Below are 15,546 nucleotides of genomic sequence, written 5' to 3'. Positions count from 1 at the left end.
TGTTTTTATTATAATTTCTCCAGAATATGAACAATTATACACAAGGAGGTACAGTAATTTTAAAAAGAGAAATAGAATGTGTAGGTGGTAGTGGCTGGTAGGTGTAGAAAGAAAAGCAGGCAGAAAAATACAGCATATAGGGACCAGAACATAAAAACAACTGCAATTTTCTCTAAAATTGCTACCTACTGAACTTGAGTCTCCTCTCTAATTATCCTTCACTTTCTCGAATACAAACCAGTGAGGAGTGCCAGTTAGTGACAGAAGGACTGAGAAATGGAGGTTGAAATCTCCACCAGCCCATGAGGCACAATAAACATCTTGGGCTATTCGCCATCTCCCTACCTACCTCAAGAGGTTATTTTAAGGCAAAACACATGAACATATACCTAAAAGGGGAATGGGGGGGGGGAAGAACCATATCTACTTCCCCAAAGAGATGTACTGTAAAAGCTTATAAATAAATAATAATTTAATGCACAGCAGGCAGAAGCCCATCTGGTTCAGTTCTGTCTTTTCTTTCCCAAATAAGGGGGGACTGAACCTATTTTGTTGCTAGGGTCCTTAAAAAGCACAGGAACAAAAACAACTTCTGGCATCCCTATAAGAAGTATTTGCCATAATACAAGCAAGAAAATCCAAAACCCTGTAGTGCAGTGGTTAATCGGCAATAATGCCTCTGCTCACGACATGAGTTGGAGACTGAGAGATTCAGGCAGCCGGCTCAAGGCTGACTCAACCTTCCGTCCTTCTGAGGGTGGTAAAATGAGTACCCAGCTTTTGTGTGTATGTGTGTGTGTGTGTTGCACATATGTCGAAACCACAGCAAACTCTCCCTCCACGATTCTCTGGCACTTTTCCTCTCTCTTTTGCCGCACTTTCTCCAACTCCACCCTTGCTTCTCTACTTGTACTTTCTTTCCAGTCTTCGCCTCTCTTTTCATCCCCCCCCACCTCACAGCACGCCTTCAATGCTCAGTTTTCTCCCTCCTTCGCCTTCTTAATAAAATAAAACAAATCCTTGCCCGACTAACCTGACCCCCCCCCCCGCCCGTCCACCCCCTCAGCGTCCCGCTTTCCTCTTCGGCCGGCTCGCAGGTCCTGCCCTGTTCCCCTCAGATACGACGACGCCAGCGGGAACCGCCGGCTGTCGCCCTGGGACGGCCGCTTCTGCCAAACCGGGCACTTGATCCTTCGTAATAAGCATAAAGCGGTGATCGGGCAAGGCACGGAGCGCGGAGGGAAAGGAACGGAGGGGGGGAAAACACACACACAACAACAACAACAACCCCAAACCCACACACATCAGAGGCCAGCGCTTTTCTCCGCTTTACGGCTGCTGGAACCAATCTCTCTCTCTCTCCCGCCTCCGTTAAGAGGGCTCAGCGCCGCCGTTCCGCGCGCCCAGGCTCCCTCCTCAGTAAAGGTAAAAAGGAGGGAAGCGCGCGGAGAGTAGGGGAGGGTTGGGAACGGGAAAGGAAGGGAAAGGAGGAGCAGAGAGGAAAGAAGTTGGCGGCCGGGAAAAGTTGGGAGAACTCCTTGGCGGAGGTGCGTGTGCGCGCGCGCGCGGCCAGGTAGCGGGACCAGCTGCAGCGCGCGCCGCCCTCGCCGGCTCAGCTGAGGTAGCCCAGCTGCGGGCGTCTCTCTCTCTCTCTCGCTCTCTTTCTCCCCCACCCCTCACGTGGGAAGGGTCTTTCCTTCCTTGGGTCTCACTCTCCCTCAAGGGTGGTTTTTGCCAAGCTCTCTTGCTCGTTCGCGCTCTTTCCTCAACGACTCTCGAACGAACGAGAGGAGGTCGTCGTCGAGGGAAAGTGGCGAGGGCGCGTCGGGAGTGGCTGCTTGTTGGCCGCTGGTGGTGGTCGTGGCGTGGAGTGGGGGGGGGGAAAGGGCGGGCAGAGAGAGACCCGGAGTGGCTTCAAGGGGAAAGGGGGGGGGCGAGAGCGGCAAGCGAGGAAGGGCCGCGTGAGCGTGGGTCTCTCCCCCTCCTCCTCACGCCGAGTCGCCTTGCGCTGAGCTGTGGCTTCGCTAAGCAGCTTTCCCCTGAAGGCGCTCCGGCTAAGAGCGCGGAACGGCCATTCCGATTCCCTCCTCCCCCCACCTTGTCCGCCACCGTTTCTTTCACAAAGCTCTTGGCAAAACCCACGCGCGGTTGTGTAATGTAAGCCGCTAAAGGACACAAACAGCCAGCGCCGCTGAACGGCCTTTGGGTGTGAGCCAGTCAAGCTTCCTTTCCAGACCAGGCGGTTCTGGCCGGGCAAATGAAAGAGAAATAATTGCCCAGCGGGGAAGGGTGGATGGTGGGAAAGGTCCAGAAGAAAATTTGTGGCACCGCCAGCCTTTTCTCTTGAGTCCCGTCCTTTGACCAGCGCTCTCTGGCTTGAAGCTTTATATTTTGTGTGTGTGTGAGTTCCACCTGCCAAAATGACACTGAAACTGTGCTCACCTGGAGTTTAGGGTGGAAGGCATCATGGCTCGGAAAAGGCCACACTTGGGTTGGAAAAGGAAGCTGCATGTGCTTGCTTGGAGCACAGAAGTGAGACCTGGTGGATTTTATTCCTAAGTAAGTGTGCAAAGGGAGCCAGTTTGGCATGGTGGAGAGACTGGATTAGGACTCAAGAGTTCTGGGTTCAAATCCCTACTCAGACATGGGAAATATACTGGAAGATGGGATGTTAAACCACCCCTTGCATAAGTACAGTGGAAGGTCATATTTACTTGCATAAACAGAATTTTAAAAAATGTATAGACCAATGTACAGATACAGAATGGACAGAGCAAGCCTCATTGGGTGTCTTCCCTTGTGCTGATGGATGCCCCTAACCCTAATGGTGATTGGGCTTGATGGCTGTACTTATTCTGTATGATTGGGGATATCCCATTAAATCAGTGTTTCCTAACCTGGGGGCTGTGAGGTTACAAAGTGTTTTCTGGGGGTTCATGGGTTGCCTTATATGTGTTATAGCCCTTGGCCTTTTGATGTGGGATATTAAAGACACTGGGAAAAGGAAGTCTCTGCTTTCTCAGAAGAGATGACTGGGACAATTTTTTTTTTTACAAAAAAAGAGAAATGCCAGCTAATTGCTGCTGCTTCCACAAGAAAGGGAGGAAAAGGAAAAAGAAGACCCCACTACCACCACATACAACAACCCCCCCCCCCAGAAGCCTCTTCTGCATTAGATGCAAGGAAACCTTCCTGCTGGTTTATGGTAAAGGTAAAGGTTCCCCTTGACAATTTTTGTCCAGTCATGTCTGACTCTAGGGGCAGTGCTCATCTCCGTTTCCAACCCATAGAGCTAGCGTTTGTCCGAAGACAATCCTCCGTGGTCACGTGGCCAGCACAACTAGACACAGAACGCTGTTTACCTTCCCACCATGGTGGTACCTATTTATCTACTTGCATTTTCATGTTTTCGAGCTGCTAGGTTGGCGGGAGCTGGGACTAGCGACGGGAGCTCACTCCATTGCGTGAATTTGATCTTACGATCACAGGTCTTCTGACCTTGCAGCATAGAAGCTTCTGTGGTTTAACCCACATCGCCTCCATGTCCCTGCTGCTGGTTTATCATGGGGATCCATTTGTTAGGATCTGGCCTGTACTGCCCTGGGAGCTGCAGGATCAGGGCCATCCTGAGCCAAGAGTGGCCTGTTGTTTCCAGACTCAGGCCCTGGCCTGTGTAGCAGCTGCTGGGCCACTTGTGAGGTTTGCTTGGAGGGAAGGCTTATTTAAGGAGTGGTTACCCCTCCCAGAACATGCCTCAGCAATGAAGGTCTCCAGATGTGCTGTTCCTGCCTTGCCTTCTTGTTCCTGCCTTGCCTCTCCTTGCACCCCTGGACCCTGCTGCCTTGATACTGTTTCTCCTGGCTTTAACTCCTGGACTATCTGACTATGATTTGCATCATCCTTCTACTTGGCTGCTGTTTGGACTCAAAACCCTAGCTGGATGGTCCCTGCTTGGGCTGTGGTGTTGTTTCTAACTTGTTCCTGTGGTCTTGCTCTGGACTGGGTCCTGGTGCCTTTTCTACTGAACTCTTGACACCATTTTGTGTGAAGATTTTGCCTTTTCCTGGATACCATGATGTCCTTCCGCCCCCTGGCCCATCTTTGAAGTCCTTTGCCTTCTCTTCTCCCTAAATTTAACCTCCCACAGCCTGTGCCTTCCTCAGTTTTGAAGTAGCAGTGGCAGAGTCTGCAGCATAAGCACTGACAACAATGCCATGTCAGGGAATGACTATGATGGCCTATTTATGCAAATACATGTGGGTGTGTCACAGGTTACTTGGCTACTGTAGCATTCCCCTTTATTACGTCAATGGTTCATGTTTTGTTATGTAATTGTTCATGTATATTCATGTTGCTGAGAGGCGGAGCTGAGAGATGCTATAAGAGGCGGAGTCAGCAGTCAGTGTGAGTGGGAGTGGTGTGAGAGAGAAGTAGTTAGAGTGTGGAGCTTGGGGAATTCTGAGGTGTGGCTAGAGTTAGGAGTGTATTATCAAATAGAAGGTTGTTGTTAATAATGAATTTACTTAAAGAAGATATTAATGAATCAATATCAATTTCTGTAATCAATAAACAAAAGTTCTATTTAAAAGACCTTGAAGTGTGGACCTGAATCTTCCTGAAGCAACGGTGATTTAGTGATCACCTGGTGGAAGCAGTGTAATAAAGGGGATTGTTTGCCTTCGTGTGCTCTGAGTTTTGACGGTCAAGAAAGGGGCACGAGGGTGAACATCACAGCTACTATAAAAGGAAATCAAAACTCAAAAAAGGTTGGAAACCACTGCATTAATTTATAAGCTTATAGCAACTCCTACTGAATATACAAGCTTCCTGTTTCTATTCGTTTGAGATGCTTCTCCTTGGAATGGAATCATTGTGTTAGCCTTGGCAGAAATTTGACAAGATTGTTAAATTTGGCTGTCTGTAGGAAATAAAATGTAGAACAGGGTTTTCAATCCTGTACATGTTTATACCATCATGTTCATTGGGGGCTGTGCTGTGGCCTTCAACAAGTTGCACTGAGCTGATAGTGATGCCTGTAGGGCTGCAATTTAGCCACCATGCCTTGGTGTATTCATAAGATTGCAATCTTAAAAATGGCTGGATCATGCCCAAAATAGCTTGCATCTTCCATACCAGAACTCAGTTTACTGCTAAATGTGTTTGCCAATTACACTAGCTCAGCAAACTGCTTGTCTGGTTCTCACTGTTGCACGCTATATTAGATTTAGATAAAACTGGAAATTAATTATTCTGACATTTTTATCTGCATAATGCAAATAAATGGTGATTCATCCTACACAAAGGCACATTATTTTTAACTCGGCATGATTTCCTTGTTTTTCACTGGATCTTAACCATTTTGAATTCATTACAATCCGGCAATGTAGCTGGCAACTGCAAATAGCCTCCACATTAATATGATTGGTAGTATTGTCACAGTAGTTTTCACTGTATTTTTTAGCCTCATTGCCTTCAGTCATTCATCCAGAAAGGTATTTAATTATTTGTTTTCAGCATTTGTTACAGAAATATTTTATAAATATATGGGAAATTACTGGTGAATAGATAATGTAGGCTTTTTGAACTGAAGATTTTGCTGGGAAAGTGGACAAATTGAACTGTCTTACTGTTCCTGCTATTTAGATGAATAGACCGCCCCATCCAACTGACACAAGGAAAGTAATGACAGTCTACTCTAAATTGTAATGCCAAATGTTTTTCTCTGACTGCTTCTTGTTTCATTTTATTGATGGAGAATGTTATGTCAGTGAATAAGTAAGATCCCATTAGATGGCAAACCTAAACGGTTTGGGACCTCGATATCTAGCCGAGCACCTCCGTCCAGTTAGGTCTGCCCATCCTATAAGACCGTCACAGACAGGGCAGCCGAGAGTTCTGACCCCGAGAGAGGCCCGTAAAACAACCACTAGAAATTGGACTTTCTTGGCATTAGCGCCACAATTATGAAACTCTCTTCCGCCTGAAGTTCACCGGGCCCATTTAGTATATTTTAGAATATACTAAAAACCTGGCTATTTGTAAGCTGGTTCTGACTTTGACAGCAGATAACAAGTGTATGGAATAAAATTTTCAAAAATGTTTTTCCAATATTCATGTAAATACTACTGATATTAGTATAATATAATATTTCCAGCTAAAGTCAGTGGGATAAACAAACTACTGCTGTGGTTAATTTTGAGTTTTTCCTTCTGAATCATTTTCAAAGCCCTGCTTAACCCCTCCCTATTTTTTTATAAAAGGATGCATCTTTACACTGTAGTGTGCGTGTGTATAATCCTTGCTGCAGCCAAGAGATTTTATAATAGGAAATTCACAGATCTTTTGATGGTCGTCATCAAAAACACCCAAAAGCAAAGTCAAGCCTTCACATTTTAACCTCAGCTCCATTATTCAGAAAATAACTCCCACAACTTGGTTTCAATGTGCCTTGTATATATTAGGGCACAGTCTTTATGATATTTCCAGCAGTTAAACAAGGTACCATTAAAATTTTATTTCATCTTATAGGGGTAACACACCATCAAGAATATTTTATAATTGACTACAAATTCAGAATACTCTGTACAGGGTGCTTAGAAAATATATCTGTGACTCCCACTGGAATAAGTCTTTGAGAACAAAGAACTCTTGTATTAATGTGCATCAGGAAAAGAGAATGTGTATCTTTTGGCCTCATGAACACATTCCATTTACAGGAAACAACAGTCAATTACACATTTTTGCACATATTGTGCATTATAAGAAATAGAATGAAGCAAACTCAGGATGCCGATCTTGCTGATTTGAACCTGGAAATGAGATGCCTTATATATTACCAGAATTCAGTAGGAGGAGTTCTCAAGTATGCATAAGTTTGAGGACTTAGTGTTGTATTAGTAGCAAATGCAGAGATTTTGAATTGATACAGTTTGTCCTCTACAAGTGAATCTGCCACTACAGTCACCCTGGCAGGTAGCTGTGAGCCCCAGTGGCTTTGGCTGGGCTCCCACCTTTCATCTTTGAATCCATACAATCAATAGGCAGTGAATAAAACTCAACAGGGTTTCTTGAAACCTGGATCAGAAAAAAAGACAACGAACTATTAAACGCCGAGTAAGTAGTCCCAATTCTTGACACTAACACTCTCCCCACTCTCCCTGTTAGTCTGCTGCTCTCTGATTTTGTTCACTGGGAGGATACTAGTCTCTTGAGGAGATTCAGTTCCTTTCACTGATCACCCAGTTTGTCTGCTGAGGCTCTAAAGGCTGCTCCCAGAGCAAGAGGGGGCATGCCCATACTGAGGGCAGATGTGGTGACATTCCCTTCCAGCGCTCTGATCTTTAAATTTCTCAAGGTTGGCCATCATGAGGTCTCCTTCTTTGCCAGTGTCTAGTAGAGATGGTAGTGGAATCACATATCTTCCTCAGACCCTTCTTTTTTTTCCCCAATAAGAAGGTTGTGAGGATAGTTTATATTCGTATGAGGAGGCCAATTCTTTGGGTACCCTAAATTGGACTGAGACAACCCACAAGGTTTGCTCCTCGTAAATGTAGATCCAGTCACCCTTTTCTGGGAATTCTTCTGCCCAATAATTCCCAGACCACTTTTCTTAAGTGAGTCCTCAGTCTTCTGATGGTCTCCTCTTAATTCTGCTTTCTGAGCTTTCCCAGGTTGAATTTCAACCTCATGTTATGTAAAGTGAAATATTCGTAAACTGAAACGCAGAGTACCATAGGAATGGTGACAGCACTACAAATCTCCAGGCACAATGCATCCTGGGGAAACTTTCTTTGTACTCTGAAAAAAACCAGAAAAAAAGTAAACCGAGGCATTCTTTTCAACAGATTTCCATTCGTAAACCGAAAATTATGTTAACTGAGGTGTTCATAAATCGAGATACCACTGTATTAGCATCTAGAGAAGCTGGGTGATCTCTCCCCCCTTCTCTTTCAAACAGACAAACCTCTCTCTACTCACATTACACAACATCACGCCATCACCATCATCTGTCACATACATGAAAAACCATTTTTCTACATGTCTCTAGACCTCCCTCTTTCTGACACTTCCAAGCTGTCACCAATTAGGATCAAGTGGGCGTACACAGTCCACATTTTACATGAGATCTTGCAGGTGGTTTATCTTGTCCCAATTAAGTGGTATGTGGTTGTTGTGAACCCAGTGTCCCTTGTTTATTATTCTCTCACAAAGCCCCATAGGCGCATTCCCTTTATGCTGCTACTAGTGGATTATCTGAATCCACAGTACCATTAATGTATGACTGGGCACTTATCTTGTGAACAAACAAAACGTATTTATTGAAGTGAAACAGTATTTCAAACAGTACTAGAAATCTTTCAGGTAATCAAAGTTCATTGGCCTTCGCTTATCAGTTCCCTCATTACTTTGTCTTTGTTTACAGCTTCATAAACACATCACCAACCTATCTCTTTCTAGCCAGTTCTTTTTATCACCTCATCAGTTTCCTAAGCAGCCCCTATCTGACCTCCTCCTTCAGCCAAGCCTCATATATCAATTGACTCCGCCTCTCCAGCAATCTCATAGGCTCATGCAAAGAAGAGCTTGAGCGTGAGTGGCAGGAGTGACTGGGCCAATCGCCACAGTGGTGTTTCGTCTTCCCTTGATCTTCTCAACCTTGCTCCTTAACTCGGTGTCAGGCAGAGCAAGTTTAGGACAACAATCCCATGAGAACATTTTAGTAGTTTAAATCCAACTGCACAATAAACCTAACAGACTCCATCTTTGTATGACTACAAGTCCCAGTTTCCTTCTCATTCCTTACAGGTCCAGATGGAGTTGTGTAGGTCAGTGGTCCCTAACCTTGGGCTTCCAGATGTTCTTGGACGTCAGTTCCCAGAAATCCTGGCCAGCGGAGTTGGTGGTGAAAGCTTCTGGGAGTTGTAGTCCAAAAACATCTGGAGGTCCAAGGTTGGAGACCACTGGTCTAGGTAGCCATCTAGGTGAGAGTCTCAGTTCCCTGGCCCAAGTGTGACAGCATGCCAACAGGGGCATCTATGACCATATTTTTTCGGGGGCTCTAAGAAGAACTCTCCACAAATATCAGAAGCGGTCTACTGTCCAACAGCTTTTACCACCAGGAACATCTTCTAAATCTTACCAAAGAGGCTTGATCCCCTTTTGCTTCGGGAGTGTACTTCTCATACTTTGACTCTAAAAGACTATTAATTTGTCCTGTAAGGCTGACTTCATATAGGATACACCAGGATCTTTTTCATTTACTAAATTTTAAAATAATTACACTCATTTCAGATTCTTCTGTAAATTTTCTCCATACACTAGGATGCTGTTTGTCAGGCCTTGATGATTTTAGTTCATTTCATGGCCAGCTCTACCGTTAATCAGAATGAGGTGATTGTCTCAAGCAAGATATGCTGGAAGAGAAGCAACAATGGCAGCCTCGTGACAGTTTCTTTTGAATTTCCTGTCTGCTTTCTCCTCCATTGTTGGTACAGAGCTGGGTACATCACAACCTGTCCTGAGCCCTCTAAACTAGGCTTCTTTCTCAGCTGTGATCAAGGACATTATCCCATTACAAGCGGTGTAATATGTTTCAGCTGCCAGTCCAGTTTGGCTTGTGTAGACAAAGTGGAGATGGTGTCACCTTGTCCTTCAGGCAAAAATAAAATAAAATAAAATAAAATGGCCCAGCTAGAATTCATTTAAGATGGCTAGGTGCTGTTGAAAAAGGTGGATGAAACAGACTGAATTGAAGCAAACAGAAACAAGAGAATTGTAAGGAGCTGTGTTTCACATGCAGCACTGGTGAGTGGAAATAAAACTGAATGTGCAAAAGGTAGAGGAGGACACAGAAGGTAACTTGCTGATTTGAACTAGCAGCTGTTGTGGGCCCAACCACTACTCAGAGTTGCTCAACAATTCTTGTGTAAGGTTGACAATAAGCTGGAAATAACTTTCCAGGTTATTGGAAAATACAGAATAGTCATTTAAAAGCATGAAAAATACGGAATAGTCATTTAAAAGCACTGATGAGCACATATGTTAATACTTCATATACTTTATATGCATTTTATCGTAATGGACATAATTGAACAGAAATGAATAACTTATGTGTCTTCTCAATGCTTCTTACTTATGAGCTATCTTCTTCAGGGTATCCAAAGGCAATAAATAAACTAATGGGGAGAGTGCTAATGATTTGATTAACAAACAACCTATTAATCATAACACGTTCGTGGATTTTCTGCTGTGAGGGATTGATGGAGTCTTGAAACACATCACAATTTTTGTGGTATCAGCCTACACTGAGATTCAGCTGTTGGAGATGTCTCTGGGATTTTCTTACTCTAATAAATATATTGGTTACACCTGGCCTTGACATCATTGGTGCATTTCTTGCAGTCACGTGATGAACCTTAATGGATAGTCTCAACAGGTTTGAGACGATTCTTATGTGGCGTGTTTCATGTTAGTGTTTTAACAACTGCCCCTTAAACTCCAAGGACTAACCTGAGAACTCAATTTAAAACTATAAGAATATAATCCACAGATTCCTACGGAGCACCATCCTGAAGAAACAGTTAACTTCTAGAAAAGGATAAGGGGTGGAAATGTAGCTGGCTGTTGAAAGGACTCAGATCCAGAGGCCCAAAAATAGCTCCTCCATTGTTCTAGCTACCCCACTGCTTACTTCAAAACTTACCTTATTTTGGGCAGAGAACTTGGCAGAATCATTTCACAGAATTTGGGGTGGAATGTGCGCCAGCAATTGCTCTAGATTTTTAGCGGGGACAGTTGCATGGATTTGCTTTTTCTCCCGTGGTTTTTATTTGCTTGAGGTGCTACAAGTAACAGTAACAATATCTGTTGTAAGCTGAGTCACCATGTTGCCTCCTCCGCAATATTTCAGGCCTAGCATTTTCGTAGTGTGGTAGAGTGGATAGAATGATGGACTAGGGCTTGTGAAGGAGAACTGCGGAGTGCGCCGTCCTCAAAGGCAAAGGAACCTGTAGAGGAGAGTGGATGTGTGGAGGGAATCCTAATAGAGATAGAGCAAGCTGACCTGGTAGAACAAAGATCAGCGGAAGTGTGTCTTGTAGAGGAAGGAGGGGAGGAGCTAGATTTGATAGTCTGGGAGGATATAGGGGAGGAGAAAAGCATGCGAATCTTCAGATTGGAGACAGACCTGGGTCAAGAGGAGAGGAGGAACCGAGGGGTGCAAACAGAACCCATGCTCAAGAGTTGGTCCTCTACAGACATCAAAACGGGATTCCTTAATCTTGCGTCGGGAGGAGGCTTGCTTCCCGACCCATTCCACCTGGAGGAAGAGGCAAGTGGTATGACCCACTAGAATGGACTGTGACGGTTTTCCCTCGAAACTGCCCTGGTGGGAGGAGAGTGATTCGGCCGGGACCCAAATTCCAAAAGAAACCTCTGGAAGGAAATTGGGCGAGGCACCCGTGCTGTGGCACGGTATGCACGGTGCGGAGTGCCCCCCCTACGTCCCATGACCGATCGCGAACGCTTTGGGCCGGCACCCTTTTAGGGGAATCTGAAAGAATACAAGACGTGCGTCCAAAAAGATATCATTTATTGCCTGAAAGTTGTTTGCAGGACCCGTTTGATCCTGCAGAGTTGTGTAATGTTATGAATAAAGCCGTTGATGTTGAAACATATGGAGAGCCTCCGTGTCTTTTTCCCGCCTTCACCACCAGTGCTCCCCCGGCCAAAGATTACCACCTCCACAGGGCTCTAGAAAACAGTGTTCCAATCTCCACTTGGCCATGGAAACTCACTTGGGGGGGGGGGTAAAACTGGTTAAAGGTAAAGGTTCCCCTTGACAATTTTTGTCCAGTCGTGTCCGACTCTACGGGGCGGTGCTCATCCCCGTTTCCAAGCCATAGAGCCAGCGTTTTGTCCGAAGACAATCTTCCATGGTCACATGGCCAGTGCGACTCAGACACGGAATGCTGTTACCTTCCCACTGAGGTGGTCCCTATTTATCTACTTGCATTTGCATGCTTTCGAACCGCTAGGTTGGCGGGAGCTGGGACAAGCGACGGGCCGCTCACTTCATCGCGTGGATTTGATTTTACGACTGCTGGTCTTTTGACCCTGCAGCACAGGCTTCTGCGGTTTAGCCCGCAGCGCCACCCTGGGGGAGTAAAACTGGTAAAACCACTCCGTAAATATCTCACTTGAAAGCATTGTTAGGATCACTATAAGTTGGTTACAATTTAACAGCACAGAAAATTCTCTCTCTCTCTCCAGGATCTGGGATGCATGATGGGTGGGGTGGCTCTTTAAAAAGTGGTTGAAATTGTTCTGGAGAAATTCTATATATTTTTTTTTCCTAGGGAAGGTGAGAGAACGAAAAATGTCAGAAATCTGTCCTCTGATAAATTTCAGCTTGGCTCTTCAACAAGTTACTGGAATATTTTTCAGCTCTATTTTTATGTCTTCATCAGACTACTAGAAATGTCTTTGACTTGGTGGAAATGCAAGCGGCATTAGGAAGCAATGAAAGAACTATGAATAAGAATCACCAAACCGCTTTTTGACATATAAGTTTGACAAGCAGAGCAGAAATCAAGTTGAAAGGTGAAGTCAAATAAGCTGTTAGGTGTCTTATGAATTCCTTGCCTTCCCCCTTGAAAAGAGTTTTTTTTCCCTCCTTTTTAGCAGCCATAGTAAAAAGGGAAGGAGAAGGTCATTGAGATAAATGAAATGTGCTTGGGTCACCCCAGATTGCTAAGTGATGCTGACATTTCTGTGTTCTGGGCTGTTAAGATCATGAGGCACTGATTGGAGAGGGTTGATTGTACAGGGATATTATGCAGAAGACGGCCAAAAGAGCAAAGGGAATGACTTTTCAAATGGGTTTGACAAGGGCCAGTGGGTATGAGCTGCTCAGAAGTAAGGTGGAAATAACAGATACTGAGAGAGTAGGGGCAGATTGTGCTAAATATGAAAGGAAATTATCTTTTATAAACATGTGAATCTGGACTCTGATTCCCATGCTCTCTAGGTCATAGAGACTTGTGGTTGTGCTATAACAGTTACTACCTCCTCCCTCTCCCTTTGTGTGACTTATTAGGAGGGGGAGGATATTTCTGTCACTAGCCTGAAGGTTGCAATAGAGTTTCAAGTCCTGGATTTTCAAATCGTGGACACCCACAGCTGGGAACCATGGAGAATTGTCCCATGGGATATTTAACGAAGTTGGAAACCATGGAGCATTGAGTTTCCATGGCTCTGAGTATCCATATCTAGATTCACATCAGATACATAAACTGCCGTATGTTAAGATTAAACTATTTATTCATCTAGTCCAGTGGTTGCCAACCTTGGGTCCCCAGATGTTATTGGACTAAAAATCCAGAAGCCTTCACCACTAGCTGTGCTGGCCAGGATTTCTGAGAGTTGCATCCCAAGAACATCTGGAGACCCAAGTTTCATAATCAATGATACAGTCCAATATTGTCCGGTCTGAGCTGTGGTTCTGTATTCTGAGTAATGTCAGCTATTCCAAAACAAATTTCAAAATGGACTTTGGACATAATAGTCTGATTTCCAAATTCAGTAGCCAAAAAAGTAACTTTTTCACTGTGTGAAGTTTATCAGCTGATCTGTGAAATCACTTACTTGTTGGAAGGTGGATCAAAATAAGCTGAAGATGCATCTTTGCTGTCTTTGTAAAGTGTAGATTGTCACTTAAATCATGTGTCTAAACCTTGGGTCCCCAAAGGTTCTTGGACTACAGCTTCCAGAAATCCTGGCCAGCACAGCTAATGGTGAAAGCTTCTGGGAGTTTTAGTCTAAGAACAACTGGGGACATAAGGTTGGGAGCTACTAGTCTTAAACAATCAGCTTCACGACACTTCTCTAAATCTTACGGGCCTTCAAATATGCACTTCAGTTTCCTACCTATTCTCATCTTGTTCTGTGTGTTTGAGTGGTAGCTTGGGGACATAAATTGGGAAGCTGACATATTTCTTTCCTTGCTTTACCTCTATACATTTTCTATGTTAAGGCTGTTCTTAAAAGTGCAGGAATAAGCAAGGAGAGGACGAAGAAATAAGGTATTTATTAAATAATGATGATTATAACAAGAACAACAGTAACAAAAACACCATGTGATGGCAACTGAGCTGAAAACCTCTAGCAATATTTTGGTGGGAAATTGTGATATAAATTAGAAATGGAAAACATATATGTTTTATCCAAGGTGAAAACAAGGAGGTAGAAATGGTCCAGTAATTAACAGTGTCCGTGGTGCTAGATTTTAGTAATAAATAGATAGAGATTTACTGAAAAACACTTCAGAAGAGTGTTTGCTAAGTTGATCCCACAAGAACTGCAGCAGCCTCCTCCTGCACTGATAATGCTTGCATGATCTACAGAAATCCACAACTGTCATGGACACAAGCATCATACCTGCAGGAGTGGGAGTCTTGTAGGTCAAAATCCTATTAATTATGCTCACCAGCATAATTCAAATTGTTGGCAAATTGTTCCAAGTTAAGACGTTAGCCTAGGCATTTGCTTTGGGGTGTCAAGTCAAGGTGCAGTCAGATGGCTGCAATTGGTCCCATTGGAAAGGTTTGCTTTAATGGGAGCAACCTGTTTTAAAGCAACCTGTCTGCTGGGGAATTGCTCCAGTCTGGCCTCAAAGTAGAAGCTATACAGCTAGATTTAAAAAGTCCAGCTTTGGCACAGATTGGGGCTGGGCTGGAGCACATTTCCTCCATGTCATGTGAGTGCCGGGAAATAGATTGCACTGGACCACTCCACAAGCAATCCAAATTGTAATCTATTTCCTTATGTGACCCTCTCTTTAGCATAACTCAGTAGGATTTTGGTCATTATTTCATCAGTAGTTTTCTTTTCTTTTTCAGATATGTTCACCTCTAAATACTTAATTTTAGATGTATCACGAGATATTTCAAGGGTGATTCTGGTGACTTTGGTTTATATGTGCACCAAATGTTATACTTTGATTTGCCTTAACTGTTTGGGGAGGTTGAGTTTCCCTGTTTCGAGGAACAGATGCAGAAATTAACTGTACTGAGATTAGTGTCACAACTGAAGAGTCTTGATCTTTACGTATGTCAAACTAAAGGGCTTTCACTTGTCAAGAAGTACTCAAATAATTATTTTGATACCCTTTAGTGATGAAAGACTGGCTGTCTTCTCAAGAAGTGAGTTCATAAAGCCTGGGGAAATGTATGTTGCTAGCTACAAAAGGAAAACTCTTACCCCAATGAATGAGAGTTTGTAGATGTGACAGAACTTCTATATCTCAGTGTTTTGTCACAGCTATGAGTGATGTGATGGTTACAGGGTCAGAAAATCCCTCTCTAGCCACTCAGCTGCCCCATTTATCCTAGAGTGAGTGAGCCCAGGAGAGTAAAATGTAATGACCTGCCTCACTCTGGTACCTCCAAACACACCAGTTCACCCAGTGCTTCCTCCCAGGCATGGCATAACAGGACTATCCCACACACTACACCAGAAGCCAGAAGATAGACAGAATTCTAACCCCTG

The 15,546-nt window shown here is 44.1% G+C and overlaps 1 protein-coding gene across 1 annotated transcript in view; it reads left to right on the top strand.

The window, feature by feature from the left end:
* Positions 1 to 272: 272 nt before the first annotated feature.
* The window catches only part of NAALADL2 (N-acetylated alpha-linked acidic dipeptidase like 2), a 988,342-nt gene continuing 973,068 nt past the window's right edge, over positions 273 to 15,546 (top strand). Inside the window, exon 1 of the mRNA XM_078389637.1 lies at positions 273 to 1,425. The gene's annotated coding sequence lies outside the window, so the exon portion shown is untranslated. The remainder of the gene's footprint in view (positions 1,426 to 15,546) is intronic.

The sequence above is a fragment of the Pogona vitticeps genome, chromosome 3, assembly GCF_051106095.1.
Source record: "Pogona vitticeps strain Pit_001003342236 chromosome 3, PviZW2.1, whole genome shotgun sequence".
Taxonomy (NCBI): Eukaryota; Metazoa; Chordata; class Lepidosauria; order Squamata; family Agamidae; genus Pogona; species Pogona vitticeps.
The sequence above is the reverse complement of the archived record's forward strand: the minus strand, read 5'-3'. Positions and strand labels throughout refer to the sequence as shown.